At 40.5% G+C, this 18,471-nt stretch overlaps 1 long non-coding RNA gene across 1 annotated transcript; it reads left to right on the forward strand.

Moving 5' to 3' along the window:
* Nucleotides 1-3,393: 3,393 nt before the first annotated feature.
* Nucleotides 3,394-5,965, forward strand: LOC310986877. The gene is made up of 3 exons (XR_014595430.1): nucleotides 3,394-3,497; nucleotides 3,608-3,690; nucleotides 5,525-5,965. It is a non-coding gene; the product is annotated as an uncharacterized lncRNA (long non-coding RNA).
* Nucleotides 5,966-18,471: the final 12,506 nt, after the last annotated feature.

The following is an 18,471-nucleotide window of genomic DNA, read 5'->3' on the forward strand; positions in this document are numbered from 1 at the left end:
CAAGAATGAACAAAATAGGCAACACATTAAACTAATACAAAATGCAAATAACTAAACCCCAAACCCTCCCCATGGCATTAGAGCAGGTGGTTTGGCCCAGTTCAACTGCCTTTGTCCTCCCAGATTCACCACCTCACAAGCCAGGTAACTCAAAAAGAAGAAATAATAATTAACACAATATTAATGTGTATACTTGTGCAAAAATGTAAAATTAAACTAAATAAACTATAACCAAATCCAAGAATGCCAATTATTTGTCTAACTGAAAACAAATCAACTTATAACGAATGATTAAAATGGAAGGTGTAACTTGTCTCATCATCATCATAGTTGCTACTTTTAGTTTTATTATAGGTCTCATTGCCATGCTCCTTCTGGCAGGGGGACTGCCAATGGGAATTTGCCTTTTGGCTATAATTGGGTGCATTTACATTTTATCTTCTTTTTAAATGTTCATTAATGTACACTGTCCCTCTCAAACAAATAAAGGAAACTCATCTCATCCCATCTACTGTTAATAACCTTGTAGTGACTTTTAGTGCGACATGCCCGTGCTCAGTTTGAGTCTTTCTCTGCATATGGTCAGAGAAAGAAGATAATCCTCTGAAAAAGAACGACAAGAGAGGTCGTGTAACAGACTAAAAGTGTCTGTTTATTTTCTGCCAGCGCACAGTTTGTTGCTGTTTCTGGCTGGCTGCAGCCTGAGCTTTGGAGAGGTCCACAGCTGCAGGCTGTAGTGCACTGTACAGACCGCTGCAATTATAGCAGAGCATGTCAGCCAAGCAAACAGCTACAGTGGACACTCCGGGGAGTGTGTGTATGTGTGTGTACTGTTACATTGTGTGTTTAGTTATGGACAGCTGCCAGTGGTAGGAGAGAGCAGGGAGGAGGGGGGGGGGGGGGGGGGGGGGGGGGCTGGTTGGATATCAGTGTTTGCTCTGGCTCGGCGCCAAAAGACTCCTCTGTTTTTCTCAGCTAGCGATAATAAATGGAGAGGAGAGAGGGAGACTGCCCGAAAAAGAGATAGAAAAGAAGGGGAACCAGAGATGGAGGGAGGCAGAGAAAAGACAAGAGAAAGAAGAAGAGACAGAGCAACCCAGTCGCCAGAAAGAAACGTTCACTATGGACTATTCTGCAAACTCCAGAAAAGTCCAGGATCAACGTTTCCGAGCGAAAATACGTTATACGCCAACATTACGTTGCCCATTCATTTAACGTGAGCCAATTGCTGCGTTCATTATCAACGTTTTACATGTGGCTGTACAACGTTATTTTTTCGCTGGAAAAACAACATTTTAGGATATATTTGGCATGGTTTTGATGACTTTTTTAGCGAGAAATGTGTGTTTTAGTTTCCAAATGCATGTTGAATTAATGCAAATAAGCTTCTGTTTGTAACATATTCTGCGAATTTGAAAATTGAAAACGTAGGCTATATATTCAACATTATTCATTAAGCTTTCTGGCGGATAAAATGTGATTAGTTGGCACTATTTGAGGACATTTCTAGCGAGAAATGTGTCTTTTACTTTACAAATAGGCTATGTTGAATGAATGAAAATTAAGTTTTATTTGTAGCCTACTCCAGCGATATTTTATCCGACTGATTGGACTCTCCCACTATGCTGTGGGCACTGAATTATGATTATGACAACCTGATACTTTTTTCGTTTTGACGAAGATTTTTTCAGCTTGTAGTTGCTGTCGTGGTTGTTTTAAACGCTATTTTATGAATGTAATTTTTTTTTGATTATTGTGGTAGGCCAACGTTTGGTGCATTATTTTAATCATAAACGTTATATTTATTCAGTTAATGTGTATTTCGTTTGTTAGTTATTACGAAGATTGCTCAGATTTCCATCGTTGCTATGGTTACAGTGAACGATCAGCTGATTTCATTGTGACTGACGTAGCTTCCGGCAAGTGCGTCATCGTCTCACCGACAGGCAGCCCCAGCCCCCGTTCAGGTAACGTCAACAAACAACATGGAAAATTGTGATAAAATAATTAACAGTTAAAGCTATTTTACCTCCAAAAACCAGCCAGTGTCGTCAACCACAAACAAAGTTTGACAGATGTGGTTGATCAAAGTTGTTAAACTGGCTGACTTTACTAGCTGCACTGTTTGATGTAGATTTTAATGATTAGGCTAACGTTAACATAGCTAGGCTAACATCAATGCTACATGCCCAGCCCTCACTGTACTTTTCTCACTGTTTTACAGGTAACAGATAATACCTACAATGGCTACAGCTGAAGCTGAGTTCAATGAGATGCTCAGTAAAACGAAGAGCCTGACACAAAGGTAATTTAAATATCTTATTCCATGCATGGGGATCAGATATTATGATGCATTTGTGCAGGAAGTCTGTGTGGTTAACTGCATTACTTTGATTATATTGTGTTGTTTTTTTAGGTCAAAAAAGAGGACAAAGGCATCAGACCTGCCACGATGGAGAAAACGTGATGATCATCTCTGTGTCCTTGAGGAGACCGGTGTGGAGATGCTTGATGAACAAGAGCCAGGATTTGGTATGTGATCGTGATAATTTGTGCATCATTATTCTTATTTTGGTAGAAAAACATCATGTTAGGATTTCTATGTGGATGTACCAGTCCAAGAAGCTTTCTGAAGTCTGTAGTAGTTGTAGTCGTAGGCCTGCACACCTCAACATCACCATAATACTTCATTTAGAATGTGATTTTCACAGGGCCTGATTTAAGCCACAGTACCACCTTAAATTAGCTCAGTGCAGCATCACACCGGTGCTCTTACCAATCATATTTCCAACACACGCAACATAACACCACCTAAGAACTCTGTCCTAAACTTCATATGGATGCTGGCAGAAAATGGAGTATGCCAGGGTGGGCTGGCTTATGCAATATTTACAGTTGCCACCTTTTAATTCTACATATAAGTGTATTTTCAATTATTCTGTCAACAGACTGGCAAAGTGTGTTTGAACACCGTTTTACCAGAGTTTTATGGAGTGGGTGATAAGCTCTTTCAAGGTGGACAAGCTGTGCGCAGAAAGAGGATGACACTTGTTGGAAATTCCCACGGGTCACGTGATTCCCGCGGGATGGGAGTCAAAGTTTTATTAATCCTGTGATTGGGACGGGACGGGAATAAAAATCAACGGGAGCGGGCAGGAGCGGAAACTCCATTAATAGATGATGATTTTCAGCCGTGTTAAACTACCAAAAGGACAGATGCGTCCATTTTTGCCGTCATCTTTCAGTGAGCCAAAACTATTTTGGCTTGCGTTAGTTAGTTAAATGGGGAGTGGGCGCAGGAGACACACAATAACAACAAAATGCAACATTTTCGCAACATGTTTGGGTTCATTCAACTGAGATGGACATAAATGGATATGGTGTGACCAATGTACTGTTTTTATTTTTTATTTTCTCCAGCTCTGAGGAAGGGGGCTACTTTGACGGGTGCTTCTCTGCAATGATGATGACATCCAAATGAGGGCCAAGCATGTACAGTAAGTGTTTTTGTGTATTTTCCACATAGATTCTCATTGAACTTCTTGTACTACTTGAAAGTTTATTTTTTAAAATAGCATTAGAAACTTTTTGTCTTTGTATGCACCAGGAAAGGGCGTCTGTGGTCGGTCTCAGCTGAATGCAGCAAAGGCGAGGACAACGAGGAGGAGTAGCTCCAGCCTTGATGAGCAGGTGTGTATCAAATAAGAGTTATGCCATCATGGCATTATTCTTTGTGCTCTAAATATGTATGTATATCCACACATCAGCTGACCCACACTATAGGCCCAGTTCCAATCCGCCCCATAAGACTCAGGCCCTGAACCCTCACTGACTAAAGTGACGTCAGATCTAAGACAGAGTGTGAGAGTCTGTGAGGGTCCAGATGCTGTAAACATGACTGGAACAGCACTTACCCACTCTCACGATACGTTACCTTGACAACAACATGTTGTTGACTCCGGTCATGAAATGATAATTTACTGTAATTTCAACACGCACAAAGTGTGTGAGGGGGACGGACTCAAAACAAAATGTTCCTGGATCAGATCTGATCAAATCATCATCAATACTCTGCAGTACTACTACCGTCAGTATTAACGTGTGCAAACTGCACATGTTAATACTGACGGTAAACTTCTTTTTTTATTTTTTTGTTGCCCCTGTCCATTAACAATAAAGAGAGCGGCAGAGCTCTCTCTGACTACGTTTGTTTATTTGCTTTTTGCTTTTTTTTTGAACACTTGCGTTCCAACGGCATCACCATGCATCGGTGCTAACTTACGGTAAGGGGGCAGTAAGGGCTCATTCACTGACTCACTGACTTGATGATCTGACAACGGAACAGCCCTCACACACTCACGGAATTCCCGTGAATGCGCCTCTAAGGACACACTCACACTAGGGCCAGTTGATCCGTACCGTGCTGAAGCCCGAATGCCCCCCCTCCCCTGTCCCCCGCTGGCCCGCACTCACACTACCTCGAACCCAAGCGTGCTGAAGCACGGTTGCCTCCGACACATACGTCATCGCGTTGATATACCAACACGATGGATGCATTCTGACTGCAGAAAGAACAGCGCTTTTTAATTGTTTGACCGGTTGTCATGGTAACATCTTGAAGTTTAATCAAAGCGATGTCAACTAGCTATGTTTATGGCGCGACGCAATCGTGACTGTTGTTTACACGCGGTTGCAGACACGAGGTGGAGAACGAGCCCGCGACGCATTACTGTACGCATTCCTGGCCAAGTGTACCGTGCACACCTCACCAACCGTGCCGGGCCAGGGAAGTGTACCGTGCTCAGGCACGGTACACTTGCACTCACACTGGCAATAGAATCAGGACTTTAGTCTAGTGTGCCTAGTGTGAGTGCACCCTAAGTCAGTGTGTCCGTAAGGGCTCAGATTGGAATTGGGCCATACTCTTCTCTCCAAGTTATTTTGCACTTCATCTATTCACAACTGTACTACACTTGAATGAAAATCTGTCTAACTTTCACAGACTAACACAAACCCAGTTGAATGAATTTATCTATTGGGCTCTTTTTTTTGAAACTACAATATTAGCTTCATCTTTTTTGTGTGACTGTTAATATGTTTGCCATCAGTACAACAACAATTACTGCTATAAGGGTGTACGCAACTATAATAAGTGAAGCCTGCCCAGAATGCAGCCACCTGACTGCCATGAAGTCCTTGTTGTCTGTGCTTTATCCCAAGGCATATGGCATCAAGTGCAATATCATTTTATTTATTATTCGTTTCATATCCAATTACAGTGATATTTAACAGTTCTTATTAGCTATAATTTGATGATGTTTACATAATTGTATTGAATTCTACAACCCATAAGACACAAGGTAATACATGGTTTATCATTATTAAAGGTGAAACTCAGCATGATAATGCTGACAGTCATTGGAAAGTTTCAAATCCAGTGAGCGTGCTGGATTACAACGCTCAAACAAACTGATGAATGTTCCACAGACTCAGACTAATGATGTGCACTGTTCTTTAATTACAGATAAAGTGGGGAGCAGACAACCAGGATGGAGCTGGATCTACGTTGGTGGAGGAAATGGGCAACTCTTTCCTCTCCAGGACTGCCATTATCACTAAGCTCATGAGTAAGGGAGGTTTGTTTTAGGCTGTTACACATTGTTATAGAGTTATGATTTACATTTCACTACATTTTAGCATTACATGACTATTGTATTTCAGGTATTTTAGTGGAATAGTCCGACTACATTGTTGTTAGTTACAGTAAGTGAGCACAACATGATACTAAAACAGTTAAAACCCGACTCAAAAAGTGACCAACAGGGGCTCATGAAAGTCTTTAGCTTCTCTTTGCACCAGACACACCAGCATCTCCACAGGCAAAGGCAAAGCCTAGAGACCCACAAGGAGGAGATAAATTAATACATTCTTGTGAAACAGATCAGGCCAGGTGTATAGGGCTTTGTTTATTTCGTGACCATTTTTCATCACCACAGTACTGTGGGTTGTAGTCAACGGCAAAGTAGATTAAACGTTTTTCCTCAAAACTGTAAAGGTTAGTACTTCCTATTGCTTGTTGTGAACTGTTTTCTTCTCTGTATACTATATGTCCTGTATACTCTATGTCCAACATCTATGTCCCGTCTGGCCGTCCTGGGTGTGGGATCCCTCTGCTGCTCATCCTGAAGTTTCTCCTGTTTTTTTCTCTCTGAAGTTTTTCCTCAGTGGATGTGAGGGTCTAAGGGCAGAGGATGTTGTTGCTATGTAATGACCTTGGAGACAAAGTGTTTGTAAAAACAGGCTATACAGATAAACTTGCAATGCCGTAAGTGGTTAGATTTTCCACCACTAAATGTGTATGTGTGTATAAATATGTGTAGATGGTCTTACTTAACCATGTTTTATTCTAGTTGTAATGATCTGTGTATGTATTCTTTATCTGTAGTATGAAAATGACTCTTTAAGTTTTGTTTTTACCACCCTGTGTTATAAAATGACAATTAAATGAATTCAAATCAAATGACCTTGATTCCTTCACTTCTTGACCCTGCAAATGTACAGAAACGTTAGTATTTAAAACACAATTTTCTTTCTATCACCATATTCCAATATATATAATAATTTCATTTCAATAGGCTACACTGAAATCTGCAATCTTTTGAGTTTTTCACCATATTGCATTGGATAGATGTAGCCATATTTTATTGATAAAATTGATATAGTAAATCTCCTCTCTCACAACTTCTTGTAACCTCTCTGTTGTGTGCCTTGGACACCTTGGGCTGCGTTCAATAGCTCAATGCTCTAATGTAAGCTAAACTGGCTATTAACCCATCTGGTTGCATATTTTTTAAGCCACATTTTATGAACACAGTCTTCAAACAACACTCTCACTTTATAGCAACAAAAATGTGTCGAGGAATGATGCTTGGGTGTTCCGTTTTGAAACGTTGCCTAATCCTATTGCCTTTGAACGCATCCCGTTCAGACCGCGAAACAGCGTGGCAGAAATCACGTCTAAACTAGCACTAATACATTACTATTTTTATATTTTATAACATACAATCTCTCACGATATAAACATATATGTCATGGTTATGCGTTTTTTGTTAAAGAATGAGCGAATAGACGCTTTTTGAACCCTAGTGTGACAACCCCAACCCCAACCCAGGAGAACGACACAAGAACTACATGTTGCCATAGTGACACGTTGACTGTATGTGCGCTCCGCCATGTTGGTTGTAGTTCTAATGTGTTTTCCCTATTATGTTTGTCTAAGACCAGGAACATTGTAATCTTTTTATAGGTTTTCTGGGGTGCCGAGCACATATGTTTGGTCAGATTTGATGTGTGTTCCTGTTAAAAGGGAGAAAATGTGTTTTGTGCCATATTTGACCCTATTCTTGACCCCTTCCTGCTGGTTTGCCATTGGACCTGATAGTAGAGGTCAAGAGCTTTCCAAAAATGTGTATAACTTGTCTGTAGCACATTTTGTTGCTGCTCTAGAAGCCTTTAAAAGTGTGTCAGGATCAAGGTTCAAAGGTCACTTGTGGGGAGCAAGAGCTGACCTCAGTTTTCATACTGACACATGTTACTCCCTAGGTCAAGACCTTTCCAACGATGTCTTCATTGTTGTCCTACGACAAAGTTTAATTTTCATCTTGCTTGAAAACTATGGCCCTTTGAGATATACGTTCCTAGCCCTATCTATGAGCCTAACTGGATGAAATCAGTCAAACATGTTTTCAGGGGTAGTGAGTGGCCAAAAATTGTTCAAGATGTTGGTGTCTGACTTATACACTGTTAGACTTTAAAATTTTGACCAGTTTAGACTAATTTTCCTCATAATCTACATCTACACAAAGGTCAGACAAGGAAGACCAGCTGTCCTCTCTCTAATTAGGATGCCCTGACTCTGAGAAAGGTCAGCAGCAGAGAACAAAACTTTAAATAGCCTAACCAATCATTCTATACAATTTTCCCACTTGCCCTGATAAAAATCTATCTATAAATCTAAATTTCTCTTATAAATCTACACCAAATTGATACTGCAGTTTTGATTTGTGTTAGCCCCTCCCCCAAATTTAGGATATGTTACAGTCTTACAATCACAAGTGCACTGTATGTTGGATGGGATACCCCTCCTCCCCAAGTATATAAAAAATTATTACATAACTCTGTTATAAGTCTGTTATAACACCTTATTCTATAATGGCTGAAAGCCATATGGTCTCCTCACCTTCCTTTTCTCCAAGGCATTAGTGAAAGGTATTAGTGATTGCTGTTTCATTTGTACAAAACACACACACACACACACACACACACACACACACACACACACACACACACACACACACACACACACACACACACACACACACACACACACACAGAAACCATTGTTTTTGTCTATAGTTATTGTCAGTATTGCAGTGGCTGTGTTTGGGAAGTTGGATCACTGTTGAAATATCCTCTAGCCATGAAGCAGTCAATCGTGTTGGTTGAGTGAGATCAGCACTTTCTTCTTGGTCTTCTCTTCTTCCACTGATGGACTTGTCAAGATGGGCTTATATGCAAATGCTCATAAAAACGAAATCTGAAAGATGACAGTCTAAGGCAACCTTTATTTAACACATACTACAAGGTAAACTGTACTCTGGAGAACATAGTGTTTCAAATGTACTACATTTCTTCAATTAACAGGCATGCATATTTTCCATTCGGGTTGATGAATGCAGATACTTTTATTTTGTTATCTGTGGGAAGAGATTTTCAAACATGAATACAGTATACAACTGATGAACTCATGGACTACCGTTTAAAAAATGATTAAAAGGACAAAAACACACAAAAACTGTACAATTGGATAAGCATAACTAACCAATCTATCAACTGATCCACCACTCAATCATTCATAACAATGTAACTATAATCATTAACCACATAATTGTACATTGTTTTAAGCTGTTTGTGTGGCACCCAGGAATCTCTCCATCATGTTGCTACGAGAAAGAAGAAATGGAAAAAAGAGAAATTCTTTTTAGTAACAGTTGCTTTAGTATCAATGAATCATGAATTAAACATGATGTTGAACATGACATACACACTTCTTTTAGAAATACTGTATGGTGTTACTTGCATTCAATGTTGATTGGTAACTACAGTGTTCTGAACTATATCTGTTACTCCAGCATGAATGTTCACCCTGTAACCCAGAAGCCTCTCATACAGCTACGCTTCATGGCAAAGTTGTGCACAGAATTTGAGATGTTGCATTTGTGGTAATGCATCTATGATGACACAACATACATACTGTACCTCTTCGAGCAGGGCAGCCATTTCACCTTCACCTCGCTTATCCCCTGAAAAACAAGCAATAACCAAAATGACTGAAAATTAATAAAAAAAATAAGCAGAAATAATAATCTATAATAATATCTATTATAACATTAGCCTAGAAATCTAGACGCACCCTAGCGGCAGCAAAAATATTGTGTTGATCACAGCGCTCTATCTGTTTAGAGAGTCGTTGGGCGGCTTAACGCCATGACGACATACATTTTAATTGGCTTGTCAGGCTAACGTCATCCTGCTCTTTGCTCTGATTAGTCGTAGCGCTCAAGCACTACCCCATTACGTGCAGAGGCAGTTTGAAAGACAGCCTTCATCCCGCCCCCTGGATTGAGCCGAGGTCTACCGGTCGTTGCCAGACTAGACATTTTAATGATATAGTCTGGCTTGTCAGGCTATTATAACATAAGATCTTAACTTTAAACTGTGTGTGGTGAAATGGTGATTATAGAAAGTTTGCAGTAAATCTGTAGGGGAGACTGTGGTACGCAGCATAGGGCAAGCTGAGCCACCCCTTGTTGCTAGGGAACCATTAAGAAAAATAGAGCATGTGACCAAATATTTAGGAGGACCGAGGAAGGCATCATTTCATGGAATTTGTGACGTAAGAACCACATGGGTTAAACGGTTAGACATCTATGTCCGAAAAAACATTTTAACTCTCGAAAGTGAATTTTTGTCAATCACAAGTTTCATGAGAATTGTGTTTAGACCAAAAGAGATTATTATAAATGTGTAGTATGCATCAGTTGAAACTTTTTAGCTGTGGGAAGTATTAAAGTCAATATGGTAACTGTGGGGTACGTTGTGCCACCTGCCACATACACTACATGAATGTATTTTTATATTTTTCCTTTTTTTAGTTCAGTTGAGAGAGACAGGAAATGGGGAGAGAGAGAGAGAGAGAGAGAGAGAGAGAGAGGGGGAATGACATGCAGGAAAGGACTGCCTTGCAATGCGGGATTCGAACCGGGGCCGCCTGCAGTGAGGACTGTCATCTGGTCACTTGACGCTCCTAAATGAATGTATTTTGTCTTTACTTGTCCCGATTACTAAATCAGGATGCAATGTAATCACAAAACTCCCCAAAGCTCAGTGAGTTGGTGGCTCAGCAGCAGGTCACTGCAGTTTGTGTTCACCTGCCACCTGGACAGGTGGAATATGAAGTAAAGGGGGAGGTGGGAGCTGGTGGGGGTCGGGGGGGGACTCAACTTAGATGCTCCTATGCTCAACTTGCCCAATTCTCCTCTGCATGGTGAATGTGTATATTAAATGGTTCATGTAGCCTACATAAAACCCTGAAAAGATGAGAAGTGTTGGTAGAAGCCCTTGTAATATCTGCACACTAGTAAACAGTATTCAACTAAAAACAACAGAAACAACAACCACCACAAGGACAACTTACTTTGGTAATCCTTTGCCCCACAATCTTGGAATAAGGGAAGCTCTACAGGTTTATGTGGACGTCACAGTCTGGAAATGAGTGAAAGTTTGTAAGTTTAGCATAAAAGCACAAAAAGCTAAATTACTGAAATGACTAAAACACTTGTTTTGATAGAGACATCCATGAATGACATGAATACAAATATTAATACTTAGAAAATAATTTGAGCAATTCTTAATGTTAGTGATGCTATCTACATAATGGATGTGTGTGAATGCATATACACCTGCCTGTACATGTGCATCCCTGTATACAAGATCTTGACCCTTGATCAACACTGATTTTCATTCAAGTGTAGTACAGTTGTTAACAGATAAAGTACTAAATAACTTGGAGAGAAGAGTATAGTGTCAGTCAGCTGTGCTGAAACAGTTACAGTTACCTCTCACTTGATGCCATATGCCTTGGCATAAAGCACAGACAACAAGGACGTCATGGTGGTCAGGTGGCTGTATTCTGGGCAGGCTTCATTTATGTAGGACCAGTACTTGCCAACTACGTCCATACAGAAGACTGGAGGACTTGAGAACATGGGATATGCGAAGATCTCTCCCCTGTAGGATTGCATACAGCATTAATAGCAGTAATTGTTGTACTGATGGTGAAAATATATTAACAGTCACACAAAAAGTAGTAAGTAAAATTGCAATTAAACTCTTATTGTCTTCTTTCAAAAAACAAACAAACAAAACAAAACAAAACCAAAAGAGCCCAATAGATAGATTCATTCAACTGCTGGGTTTTTGTTAGTCTGTGAAAGTGAGTTAGTGAAACCTTAATCAATTATTCAAGTGTAGTACGGTTGTGAATAGATGAAGTGCAAAATGACTTGTAGAGAAGAGTATAGTGTGTCAGCTTAAACAGTGAAACATGTTGGTTGCATAGATTTAGGAGAATGTAGTTGAGGACTATATCAACAAGAATAAGAATGTTATTATACGGTACTTGCCTGTACATATTTAGAGCACAAAGAATAATACCATGATGGCATAACTCTTGTATGATACACACCTGCTCATCAAGGCAAATTGAATTATCATTTCATGACCGGAGTCAACAACATTTTGTTGTCAAGGTAACGTATCGTGAGAGTGGGTAAGTGCTGTTCCAGTCATGTTTACAGCATCTGGACCCTCACAGACTCTCACACTCTGTCTTAGATCTGACGTCACTTTAGTCAGTGAGGGTTCAGGGCTTGAGTCTTATGGGGCGGATTGGAACTGGGCCTATAGTGTGGGTCAGCTGATGTGTGGATATACATACATATTTAGAGCACAAAGAATAATGCCATGATGGCATAACTCTTATTTGATACACACCTGCTCATCAAGGCTGGAGCTACTCCTCCTCGTTGTCCTCGCCTTTGCTGCATTCAGCTGAGACCGACCACAGACGCCCTTTCCTGGTGCATACAAAGACAAAAAGTTTCTAATGTTATTTTAAAAATAAACTTTCAAGTAGTACAAGAAGTTCAATGAGAATCTATGTGGAAAATACACAAATGAACCCCAAACATGTTGCAAAAATGTTGCATTTTGTTGTTATTGTGTGTCTCCTGCGCCCACTCCCCATTTAACTAACTAACGCAAGCCAAAATAGTTTTGGCTCACTGAAAGATGACGGCAAAAATGGACGCATCTGTCCTTTTGGTAGTTTAACACGGCTGAAAATCATCATCTATTAATGGAGTTTCCGCTCCTGCCCGCTCCCGTTGATTTTTATTCCCGTCCCGTCCCAATCACAGGATTAATAAAACTTTGACTCCCATCCCGCGGGAATCACGTGACCCGTGGGAATTTCCAACAAGTGTCATCCTCTTTCTGCGCACAGCTTGTCCACCTTGAAAGAGCTTATCACCCACTCCATAAAACTCTGGTAAAACGGTGTTCAAACACACTTTGCCAGTCTGTTGACAGAATAATTGAAAATACACTTATATGTAGAATTAAAAGGTGGCAACTGTAAATATTGCATAAGCCAGCCCACCCTGGCATACTCCATTTTCTGCCAGCATCCATATGAAGTTTAGGACAGAGTTCTTAGGTGGTGTTATGTTGCGTGTGTTGGAAATATGATTGGTAAGAGCACCGGTGTGATGCTGCACTGAGCTAATTTAAGGTGGTACTGTGGCTTAAATCAGGCCCTGTGAAAATCACATTCTAAATGAAGTATTATGGTGATGTTGAGGTGTGCAGGCCTACGACTACAACTACTACAGACTTCAGAAAGCTTCTTGGACTGGTACATCCACATAGAAATCCTAACATGATGTTTTTCTACCAAAATAAGAATAATGATGCACAAATTATCACGATCACATACCAAATCCTGGCTCTTGTTCATCAAGCATCTCCACACCGGTCTCCTCAAGGACACAGAGATGATCATCACGTTTTCTCCATCGTGGCAGGTCTGATGCCTTTGTCCTCTTTTTTGACCTAAAAAAACAACACAATATAATCAAAGTAATGCAGTTAACCACACAGACTTCCTGCACAAATGCATCATAATATCTGATCCCCATGCATGGAATAAGATATTTAAATTACCTTTGTGTCAGGCTCTTCGTTTTACTGAGCATCTCATTGAACTCAGCTTCAGCTGTAGCCATTGTAGGTATTATCTGTTACCTGTAAAACAGTGAGAAAAGTACAGTGAGGGCTGGGCATGTAGCATTGATGTTAGCCTAGCTATGTTAACGTTAGCCTAATCATTAAAATCTACATCAAACAGTGCAGCTAGTAAAGTCAGCCAGTTTAACAACTTTGATCAACCACATCTGTCAAACTTTGTTTGTGGTTGACGACACTGGCTGGTTTTTGGAGGTAAAATAGCTTTAACTGTTAATTATTTTATCACAATTTTCCATGTTGTTTGTTGACGTTACCTGAACGGGGGCTGGGGCTGCCTGTCGGTGAGACGATGACGCACTTGCCGGAAGCTACGTCAGTCACAATGAAATCAGCTGATCGTTCACTGTAACCATAGCAACGATGGAAATCTGAGCAATCTTCGTAATAACTAACAAACGAAATACACATTAACTGAATAAATATAACGTTTATGATTAAAATAATGCACCAAACGTTGGCCTACCACAATAATCAAAAAAAAATTACATTCATAAAATAGCGTTTAAAACAACCACGACAGCAACTACAAGCTGAAAAAATCTTCGTCAAAACGAAAAAAGTATCAGGTTGTCATAATCATAATTCAGTGCCCACAGCATAGTGGGAGAGTCCAATCAGTCGGATAAAATATCGCTGGAGTAGGCTACAAATAAAACTTAATTTTCATTCATTCAACATAGCCTATTTGTAAAGTAAAAGACACATTTCTCGCTAGAAATGTATAGTGCCAAATAATCACATTTTATCCGCCAGAAAGCTTAATGAATAATGTTGAATATATACGTTTTCAATTTTCAAATTCGCAGAATATGTTACAAACAGAAGCTTATTTGCATTAATTCAACATACATTTGGAAACTAAAACACACATTTCTCGCTAAAAAAGTCATCAAAACCATGCCAAATATATCCTAAAATGTTGTTTTTCCAGCGAAAAAATAACGTTGTACAGCCACATGTAAAACGTTGATAATGAACGCAGCAATTGGCTCACGTTAAATGAATGGGCAACGTAATGTTGGCGTATAACGTATTTTCGCTCGGAAACGTTGATCCTGGACTTTTCTGGAGTTTGCAGAATAGTCCATAGTGAACGTTTCTTTCTGGCGACTGGGTTGGACAGAGAGGCACATGGAACAAAAGGAGAAAGAGAAATGTAGAAGGATCCACAGAGAGGAAGGAGAAAGAGAGGAAGAAAAGGGGAAAGAAAGAAAAAGCAGAGAAGAGGGAGAAAAGTCAAATGAAACAACACTCAACAGAAGTGGCCTGACTGTCCTTTTGTACCTAAATGGGGGTTTGGGAGCAACAAGAGGAGGATGGGGAGAAAGATGAAGTGGAAGGAAAATGAAGAATAAGAGGCAGGAAGAGGAAAAGAAAGGACAAAGGGAACAATAAGGGGAAGGAACGGGAGAACGAGGAGGAAAACAACCAGCAGAGTGCTCCAAGTCTCTGTCTTCAAACTGAAGACGGAGCAGTCTGCAAGACCCAGACACAGAAAAGACTCGTCATTTCCTCAAAACAAACAGAATAGGACGGAGAGGACGGTGTGTGCAGAGGACAAAGTCTCCATGTAACAGAGCATTTAAACATTTCTGTCAGCTTTGTCCTGCAGCACGCGACCACCTGACCAAACAGACACCAAAAGACAGACTGAGGCACTACAATCACCACCAGCCACCACTGCTACTGTTTCGCCTCCACACACACCACCTATGTGATAAGTGAGCCTCTTAAACTGTTGCAGTGGAGCTGCTCACTACTCAACCTATAGACGTACTCATGTTTTGCTGTTAAGCGACAGGGTTGCCAGATAATTATTGTATTTGTACAATAATTTAGCCCTTTGTACAAAAAAAAACAAATGTAATCATTTCAACCATCCTATGAAATTTGCCTGTATTTCATGTCAGTACAAACACACACAGACACATGCCATTTATGTGCTAAACCAGATGCAACCTGAAAAGAGATATGATCCCAGGATAGCTTGACCAAACCCAATTTTGAATCTGCTATGACCTCTTTTTGTATACATTTGTTCAATAAAGTAAAAAAAAAAAAAAAAAATCTCTGAGTGTGTGATGTACAGTGTCAGTCTGCCCCAGGGCAACTGTGGCTACACATAGCTTACCACCACCGGTGTGAATGTGGTATGAATGAATAATGGTTTCTGTAAAGCGCTTTGGGTGCCATGAAAAACGCTATATAAATCCAAACCATTATTATCATTATTCATTGAACAAACCAGGTGATTAGTATGAACTATTCCTATCACTGCACAAAAGACCAAACACAGCCAAAGCAATCTATGTAGCCAACCTGCACACAACTTGGCTTTTTCATGGTTGGATGCTAAGTACAATAGTTTGGTCTAAAATACAATAATTTGGGCGTCTGTACGGCAATTTCATTTCTTATGGGCCTTGGCCTATTCTTGGATTCTAAATTCAATTTGTAGCTTGTCTGATTGATCAATTGATTGTGATTTTGTGGACTTTAATCTGCACTGAACTGAGCCAAAGGTCTTCAGAAGCTTCCTCCCAACTCTGGTTCAAGTTTGGTCTGACTCCAGTTAACAGGCACATCTTATAGGAATGGAATTGAACTAAACATTAAGCAGGATACTACTGAAAGTGAGAACATATTAAAGGAGACATATTTAGTCCCTTTCCCACAAGTTAAAATAGTTCCCAGGTGTCTTAAAGACATGTCTGTGACATGCTTTGGTCAAAATACCCCAAGGATCAAACATCACAGCTCTTTTCATCCTCTCAAAACAGCCCTGTTCAGAACGGCTGGTTTCAGTGCCTGTCCCTTTAAATGCAAATGAGCCACTGCTCACCCCGCCCCGCTCCTTCTAACAGCACCAGTACTCACAGGTATGCAAATTTGAAAAAATAATGACATTATTGGATGACAACTGAGGGAACAGCTCATCAATAACCACATGGATTTTAACCTCAGGAGCCTGCAATTTATTTAGTTAATTGATTCTCACATTTTTGGGGCTGGAGGAAAGCCAAACACCCAAATATATGTTAAAGAGCCTTCAGAAAGTGATATTTCCATAATATGTCCCCTAGAAGACAAGAAACACACGAGCAGTGAGTCACATGGTGGCATGTTGGTGTCACGTTCGCTCGTCAAGCTGTACAACAGTTACAGTCATAAAGAATTCCAATGGTAAAGCCCATACATCACCTCCTCTCTCTTCCTCAAACACACACACACACACACAAACACATGCAGCACCAGACCTATCAACCCATTTGTGACTTTGATCGCGACGACCACAAATCCTGCCGGTGTTTATAGTGTGTAGTTGTCGCCTCTGTGTGACTTTAAAGCGGAAGGGGTGGGCGTGGCACCGAGCAACACGACTTCCAACTTCATAAAGAGCAGCCAAGCGCAATTAGTACTGTTTTTACACTCGGGCCCTGCTACCCAGCAGCCCCTTGGTCTTTTCATGTCAGCCCTCTCCGTCTCTCTCTCTCTCTCCCTGCTGAAAAGGCAAAAAAAGAAAAAGAAAGAGGAGGGGGCAGTGAACCAGTCATGTTAGCTAATTGGGAACCACATCTGACACAGGCCTCTGTGCTGATGTCAGATCCCAGCCCAGATGTGACATTGTGGGCAGATGAAAGGGTTTAATGGACATGTTTTTTTTCCCCCTGCATCCCAGGAAGAAAGGAGCAAGTGGAGGTTTGACTCCATGGACGGAAGGTTCGGTTTCGAGTGAGATAAAAGCCTTGTGGATAATTTTAAGCATAACGGCTTGATAACAGCGGACTCTCCGTCATGAAACAGATTCACAGTCCCAGTGTAACAAGGGAGGCGGATGAAAGGGGCCCGCTCCCGGGGTCCAGCTGGCTTTTCAAAATGTTTGTTGTTGTTGGTTTTGAAGTTTTGCCGTGGACGATAAGAGCCCGCTCTGATCATAAGGCCCCTCTTATTGAACTGCTCAGGAGGCAGCTCATTATGGCCATCTGATAAAGAAGAGCAACACAAAAAAAGGCTGATTTGTGTTTTCATAACAAAAGAAAAACACACAATATCTCTGTCCCAGTGGCTTTGTTTGCTTACTTTGCTCGCCTCCCCTCCTGTCTGTGCTGCAAGTGTCTCTTCAGGCTGACACCAGCGTCTTATGCGGGTGCTCTAAAACCTTAACGCTCTCCTTGTTTGTTGGGGTACTCGAATCAAAGGGGAGAAAATCCTCTTGGATGCGGTGGAAGCAGGGATTGGGTTAGATGGTCAACAAGCCACTCAGCTACCAAGGAGTCGAGCCCTCCATGGGGAGAACACATTATCTCCAACTGAAGGCACTCTACACGGTGAGACTTTTACTGCTGGTGTTAAAGGAGCACACTGTGAGGAGATGGGGAGGAGCTGCTCCACTGCTCAGCCTCAGTCTTTTATTGAAGGGTACGTTTGGGATTTTTAAGAGGCAAAAACTGTCTGTGCAGTTTATCTATCTATCTATCTATCTATCTATTTATCTATCTATCTATCTATCTATCTATCTATCTATCTATCTATCTATCTATCTATCTATCTATCTATGACCACTCAAAGCGCTTCACACTTCAGTCACATTCACCCATTAACACACATTCATGCAGCGCTTATGTGTATATTTTGCGGGTGGCATCTAACACAATCACAAAAATCTTGGCAACTGTAGCTCAGAAGGTACAGCAGGTGCTTCCTGGTTCTTCCAGTGTTACAGTCAGGGGCGTGTCTAGGGGTGGGCTGGGGTGGGCATTGCCCATCCAATGAAAACTCAAAAAATCACCTATATATATATATATATATATATATATATATATATATATATATATATATATATATATATATATATATATATATATATATATATATATATATATATATATATATTTATATATATGAATGCTCAAAATAAATAGGCCTACATTATAATGTAGGCCTATTTATTTTGAGCATTCACATTTTCCTTTAATCTTGGAATTTGTCTTCAAAAATGCACTCCTTTCCTATTGGCCGTTTTGAAGGTTTTTAGATTTTTAG

This window comes from Trachurus trachurus (genome assembly GCF_905171665.1).
Source record: "Trachurus trachurus genome assembly, chromosome: 6".
NCBI lineage: Eukaryota > Metazoa > Chordata > Actinopteri > Carangiformes > Carangidae > Trachurus > Trachurus trachurus.